The sequence below is a fragment of the Euprymna scolopes genome, chromosome 41 (genome assembly GCF_053919585.1).
Source record: "Euprymna scolopes isolate OS-2025 chromosome 41, ASM5391958v1, whole genome shotgun sequence".
In the NCBI taxonomy this organism is placed as follows: domain Eukaryota; kingdom Metazoa; phylum Mollusca; class Cephalopoda; order Sepiida; family Sepiolidae; genus Euprymna; species Euprymna scolopes.
This window is the reverse complement of record NC_136522.1, coordinates 71919469-71926968: the sequence shown is the minus strand read 5'-3', so window position 1 is coordinate 71926968 and position 7500 is coordinate 71919469. Positions and strand designations below refer to the sequence as shown.

At 35.4% G+C, this 7500-nt stretch overlaps 1 protein-coding gene and 1 long non-coding RNA gene across 2 annotated transcripts in view; one reads left to right on the top strand and one right to left on the bottom strand.

The window, feature by feature from the left end:
* LOC145266618 (uncharacterized) overlaps positions 1-990 on the top strand; it is a 33584-nt gene extending 32594 nt beyond the window's left edge. The window contains exon 2 of the long non-coding RNA XR_013864767.1: positions 734-990. This is a non-coding gene — a long non-coding RNA (uncharacterized LOC145266618). The remainder of the gene's footprint in view (positions 1-733) is intronic.
* Positions 1-7500, bottom strand: part of LOC145266617 (uncharacterized) — a 102140-nt gene that overhangs the window by 32669 nt on the left and 61971 nt on the right. The gene's annotated exons all lie outside the window — the stretch shown is intronic.

The following is a 7500-nucleotide window of genomic DNA, read 5'->3' as shown; positions in this document are numbered from 1 at the left end:
TCTTAATTTACATTTTTATTTCTATATAAAAAAGTAAATTTTTGGTCATTGTTTATTTCTATTGTTAAATAAAAGTCATTTAGTGAACTTTCAAAATCGCCTCCACCTTAATGCTGTTTCTGACAACCTTTTTATTTTTATTTTTTGTTAGGGGTTGGGAAACATCTACCTATGCCCATATCATGACTGTGATACCAGGCATCGGTGAATGTCGACCAAACTCTTACAGTCCTTTAGTTGAACGGCTCTGAGTGACTAGTTAGTTTGCAAAATTAGGGTTCAAAGTATTTTTTTAAAAAGTTAAACTTTTTTCCTTTTTTAATAAATTTTTCAAATTTTTTTTTTGTTTTTGTTGTGCAAAGAAGTTCCAGAAAAAAAAAAAACGTTTAATTGCTTCATTCGTAGAATATTTTACTGAAATGTAAATTTCTAAAAAAAAAAAATTCACTTACCACATTTATTTAACAGATAGCAAAATGATTATTTTCTTTTGTAGTTTTCGAAAGACCTTAAGCGGAACCGTCAGTCAGCATATGTAGTTCTAACGTTTTTGTTTTGGGATATTTCAAAAAAAAAATGACCGACTGTCAAAGTATTGCGAACTGATACCACGTGATCAATTTCACTTTAGTTTTAGAAATATGTCCTGAAACAGCCTTCGTTCAGAAAATAGAAAGTACATATTAAACCTTTTATTGTTTAAATAATTAGACTTTGCTTGTTTTATTTTCAGAAAAAATAGCAACAATCAATCCGTCAAAAAGAAAATGAAGTGTGATTTGACATGATTAAAATCCGAGAATTGGAAGAGAAGCTGCAAATACCCTTTCCATTACGTCATTTTGAATGGGTTAAGGGCATGATAGATTCACTGATTGATATAATTGAGTGATTGATTTTGCGTCACAAAACAGATACTGTCAAGAATTGTAAAAGTCAACTGAATTAAAGGAATAAATTGTAAGATGGTCAACATCATGAATTTTGGAATATAGTTTTTTGTCATTTATTATATATATTGCTCGGTAATTATATTGAGTTTCTTAAATAAGGATTGGTATATATTATAAGAAAATATATTTCTACAGAAATATATAAATATATATATATATATATATATATATATTATATTATATATATTATATATATATATTTTCTATTATATATATATATATATATATATTCACATGTAATCACCTTTTTCTTCACCATATTCCCTCTGCTTTACTTTTTGTTATCAAGTAAGATCTTTCACTTACTTGCAGTTTCATCAAATACTTTTGTGTGCTAAATCCGATCCCGCATTTTGCTAATTCCTACCCTCTGATGAGAAGAAATGTATTTCTTCGAAACTCCGCAGATTAAGGACTATCTACTTATTAAGTGTTTCATTTTCAGATTAAATATGTTTTTAACTCTTTTTCAAAGTGTTTTATTAACCGTTTGCTCGTATTATAAGCTCTATCTCCTATTTGGTTTTATCGAGCTTTTACATCTGGTTGAGATAACTTTATAAATATTTTTACTGTATATTTTAGTTTTCACTTTTAATTCTCATTTTCGCTCCTTCGCACTTTTACTTCAGCACCAGATGATGATTCGTGGATGAATCGAAAGCGCTTGTGACAGCAACAACTATGGAACTTTTATTAATATTTTTGATTTTGATACAAAAAAGATTATACGGAAAATCGAAAAATTAAAAAAAAAAGAATCATAAAGCAAAGTGTCTCTATTGCATTCAATAATATTTGCTTGAATGAAAAAATGCTGCCTAAATATAACAATATATATATACACACACACACACACACACACACACATATATATATATATATATATATATATATATATATATATATATATATACCTCATTGACTACTTTACACCCATTAACGCTTTGGCCTCGAGGTGACTGCTTTATAGTGATGAGGCGATTATACTATTTCCCCCCCCCCCCCCGATTAAAATAAATTCCCGATTCAGAAATAGTTACCGATTCGAATTTCGTTTCTTTTTAATATATATATATATATATATATTTATATGTATATATTTATAGTTATATCGCATAGGATTAGCAAATCTCTCGACGGTGGCAATCTTTCTAGGGCAATTGCTCTTGACATATCTAAAGCCTTTGATAGGGTATGGCATAAAGGTTTACTTCATAAGATCGCTAGCTATGGTATAGCTGGAAAAGTCTTCTCAATTATTAAATCATTTCTTTCTGATAGATTCATAAGAGTAGTAGTTGAGGGGCAAAAATCAGAAGCTCACAGTATTAATGCCGGTGTCCCTCAGGGGTCCATCCTGGGCCCGACTCTTTTCCTGATCTACATTAATGATCTTCCAAATCACATCCTTACCAAGTTCTCTCCAATTCTCTCTCTTCTGATCTTGAGCACGTAGTACAATGGGGAAAGGAGTGGCTGGTTACTTTTAATGCATCTAAAACCAAGCTTCTCTCTTTACATCATCAACATTCTAATCCACATCTGGCATCAATTGAAATGAATGGCTCTCGTCTTCAGGAGGCCTTAAGTTTTGACAAGCATCTGGGCTTGACCATTACTCCTGATCTTAAATGGAACACGTACATCAAATCTGTTGCCAAGGCCGCTGGAAAAATGGTGGGATCTTTCTATCGATCCAGTAGATATCTCACTGCTGATGCTATTCTCTATCTATATAAGAGCCAGGTACGTCCAAGGATGGAATACTGTTGCCACATCTGGGCAGGAGCTGCTAGAAAGGACTTGTCCTGCCTTGATAGAGTTCAAAATAGACTTCGTAGCCTCGTAGGAGATGTCCTTTTCTCTTTCTTGCAACCTCTATCTCACAGAAGAGATGTTGCGAGTTTGTCTCTGATGTATCGTTATTTTCATGGAAAGTGTTCGACTGAGCTTCAATCTATGGTCCCCCCCCCTCGCCAAACTTTCACAAGAAACACTCGTCTAGCTGTAAACACTATCAATAATTCCCCCCACTCTTTATCTGTGCCTAAACCTAAACGTAGATTCCATGAACAAAGCTTCTTTCTTAGAACTGCACGCCTGTGGAATTGTCTTCCGTTTTCCTGCTTTCCGGCTGACTACAATATGGTTGTGTTCAAGTCTAATGTAAATAAGTTCTTGATGAGCCGTTCCATATAAGTTATCAAATTTACCAAATTTTCATTACTAATGATTACTGTACACTCTTTAACCCTTATCCTTGAGTGGCCTATTGGCCTTGATAATGTGGTGATGCCTATGTAAAATATATATATATATATATATATATATATATATATATATATATATAAGGTGAGTTTAATCACAGATTAATTAATCTTGTGGTTTACAGTCTTATAAAATATTGTTGAGAGGAAATATTATTATAAGACAATCCCAGCCGCATAAAATAGTTCAATATACAAGATAGACTAAAGTAAGAATGTCTTTAGCGAAATAATCATTATGGATGAACATCAGCAGATCTATTGAAAATATTTTAATAGGACATAAATATATCAATTTAAGGTGATCCAACGCGGGAATTGGATTAATTTTCTTTTAAGAAAATTACTTTTTAACTCTAATTTTTAATATATGTGCTTAATAGATTTAGAATTTTTTGCTTAATCAATTTGCTCTGAAGAGATGAGTCAGGCATTGAAAATCCGTGAATTAAGAAAATAACCTGAAAGTTCTTTTATTCCTTGTTTCAAACAATAAATTTTTGTTTGTTTACAAAATTTAAATATAAATTATACACTTCTCTCTCCCCCTTCTCTATCTTTCTCTCCTCTTTCTCTCTCTCTCTCTCTCTATCTATCTATTTATGTATGTATATACATATACACACATATATGTTTCTTTTCCCCTGTTTATTTTAACCAAATATACTATACATCCTGACATATATAGAAAGAGATGAGGGTAGAAAGGGAGAGTCACTAAAACAAAACAGAACACAAGAAAGCTGAATGCCTACTAGACACTGTCCTCGAGTGCCTAAGGTCTCTCTGTACAGGGGTTTGTCAGAAATTCTGATATGAGGACACTTCATTGGAAGTAAACCCTGACTAAATATTCAAAGAAATGGTGTGCTATCTCCTCAAGCCATCCAGCACGTCCCCCAGTTTGCAGACGGGGGCACCCCCTTTAGCAATAAAGGGCAGCTTTGAATAAGAAATAAAAAGCCGTGGACAATGGGGAAATCAAAACAATATATGAAACAAAATAAAAACACATACTGGCAGGTCGGCACCCAGGATAAAAAGGACCCTTCAACCCGTTCATACGCTAGGCGGGAAGATGCAAACAATGGTGTAAACCTTCCGAACTCTGGAAGTTGCTCTCCAACCATGACAGAGGATAACCAGGGTCAGCCATCAGGCCTTGATAACAGAGGTCCTGGCCCTCAAACATCAAATTCAGCAACAAGAAGAAAGAAAAATACAAGAGGCTTAAAAGCTCAGCCGTGGTCTGTTGCAGAAAAGAAGGTTTTGCTACCACTACTCGAAGTTCGAAAAGTGGAGCAAAACATCCACTGACATTCTTACCGAGAAAATAAAAGTTGAGCCCATTTAATCTACGCGCTTAATGCTGCAGCTACTATTGAAAGCACACCACATGACAGACCGACGCACGGTCTAATCAACCGGAAGGAGCTTCCTCTTATACAGGTGCGATTAAGATAAAGAAGAGAAAAATTTTTTTTTTTTTTTAGTAAAAACAAGTACTTAACGACAGGACCAAACCAGTTGGAGTTCATTTAACCGACAGATATATCTCAGATTACTTACAGAGGAAACCCAACGTATTCCAAAGTGCACATGCGTACACATGCAGCATATATATATATATATATATATATATATATATATATATATATATATAGCTGAACGCGCGAGTGCGCTCGGTCACGAATAGGCTCCTATATGGTTGAGTATTTTTAAAAAACTGATTACATATAATGATAGAAGACGTATCGAGACACAGGAATGGGTAGGTTTGATCTGGCAGAACGGTGGTTCATTAAAATTGTAGGGTCTGTGTTCGCGCCTGGTCCACAAAGTATGAAAATAAAAAATTGAAAAATTAAAAAAGAAAACGTTTACAAGTGTTTTTGATATAGATGTACATAAGAATACTTTGATAAGTATGTTTTAACTTAAATAGGGATGGTATAATAAAATTGTGGGGTCTGCGTTCGCGCCTGACCTTCATAGAATGGAAAGAGGCACAAACTTTAATAAAGACTTTTCATATCTATCTGCGTAAGTATACTTTGATAATTATGTTTCAGTTTGAAGAAATATGGTATAATAAAATTTCTTATAAAAGAAAATAAAAAGAAATACGGGCATGATTACAAAAATTCGAAAAAATCGAAAGAGTCGTCGTAATAGTATATTTTTTTTAGTTAGCCATTTTTGATTTTAAATGTAGATTCGTTAACGCCATACTAACGTATTAATATAAGTTGGTGCAAAAATAATGTCGTTTTCTGACGTTCAACTTCAAGTCAAACAAGTGAAGCATGCGTGGTCCCCCGTAAAAAAAATGACTGAGTTCAGCATTGCCTCCCCCCTCCAATTTAGCCCCAAAAGTTCGCAGAGGATGTCAAATCCTGGTGAAAAGTGAGTTGTATGCTCAATCCGTTAAGTCCAAAGTAGCTGAGCAGCAGCTTGGTTCCCACCAGCTTTGGCAAATAGCAAACAGAATCCTGAACAGAAGCGTGTGCTCTATCCCAACTATCATCAATGGACCTGAGGTAATCTCGTCAGCAGATGAAAAAGCCAAACTCTTTGCCAAGAACTTTGCAGCCAATTCTACCCTTTGTGACCAAGGCCGCCAACCCCCAATATTTCCTCCTGTATCAGAAAACACGCTATGTGATATACATATATCTGTACGTAATGTTGCCAAGCTAATCAAAACCCTTGATTCCAGTAAAGCAACCGACCCTGGTGGTATTCCAATTATAGTACTCAAAAGACTTCAACCAGTACTAGCGTCCATCCTTACAAAACTCTTTAAACGCTGTCTTAAGGAAAATTGCTTCCCATCACCCTGGAAAATTTCATCAGTATGCCCTGTATTTAAGAATTCAGGTGATCGCTCATCCCCCTCTCAGTACAGGCCAATAAGTCTCCTGTGCGTCATGAGTAAGTTGCTGGAATCTGTATTAAATAGAGAAGTAATCAACCATCTCAACAAAAATAACCTTAGTGACACGCAATATGGTTTCCGTTCTGCTAGATCTACAGCAGATGTGCTTACAGTTATATCTCATAGGATTAGCGAATCTCTCGACGGAGGCAACCTTTCTCGGGCAATTGCTCTTGACATATCTAAGGCCTTTGATAGGGTATGGCATAAAGGTTTACTTTATAAGATCTCTAGCTATGGTATAGCTGGAAATGTCTTCTCAATTATTAAATCATTTCTTTCTGATAGGTTCATAAGAGTAGTAGTTGAGGGGCAAAAATCAGAAGCTCACAGTATTAATGCTGGAGTCCCTCAGGGGTCCATCCTGGGCCCAACTATTTTCCTGATCTACATTAATGATCTTCCAAATCACATCCTTACATCATTTGCAGACATTTATGCTGATGGCACTACCATTTATGGTAGCACATCTAAGACAGTAAACGACCAAGTTCTCTCCGATTCTCTCTCCTCTGATCTTGAGCACGTGGTACAATGGGGAAAGGAGTGGCTGGTTACTTTTAATGCACCTAAAACCAAGCTTCTCTCTTTACATCATCAACATTCTGATCCACATCTGGCATCAATTGAAATGAATGGCTCTCGTCTTCAGGAGGCCTCAAGTTTTGACAAGTTTCTGGGCTTGACCATTACTCCTGATCTTAAATGGAACATGTACATCAAATCTGTTGCCAAGGCCGCTGGAAAAATGGTGGGATCTTTCTATCGATCCAGTAGATATCTCACTGCTGATGCTATTCTCTATTTATATAAGAGCCAGGTATGTCCAAGGATGGAATACTGTTGCCACATCTGGGCAGGAGCTGCTAGAAAGGACTTGTCCTGCCTTGATAGAGTTCAAAATAGACTTTGTAGCCTTGTAGGAGATGTCCTTTTTTCTTCCCTGCAACCTCTATCTCACAGAAGAGATGTTGCGAGTTTGTCTCTGATGTATCGGTATTTGCATGGAAAGTGTTCAACTGAGCTTCAGTCTATGGTCCCCCCTCGCCAAACTTTCACAAGAAACACTCGTCTAGCTGAAAACACTATTAATAATTCCCCCCACTCTTTATCTGTGCCTAAACCTAAACGTAGATTTCATGAACAAAGCTTCTTTCTTAGAACTGAACGCCTGTGGAATTGTCTTCCGTTTTCCTGCTTTCCGACTGACTACGATATGGTTGTGTTCAAGTCTAACGTAAACAAGTTTTTGATGAGCCGTTCCATATAAGTTATCAAATTTACCAAATTTTCATTACTAATGATTACTATATTGTCCAATTTCTACTGTACACTCTTT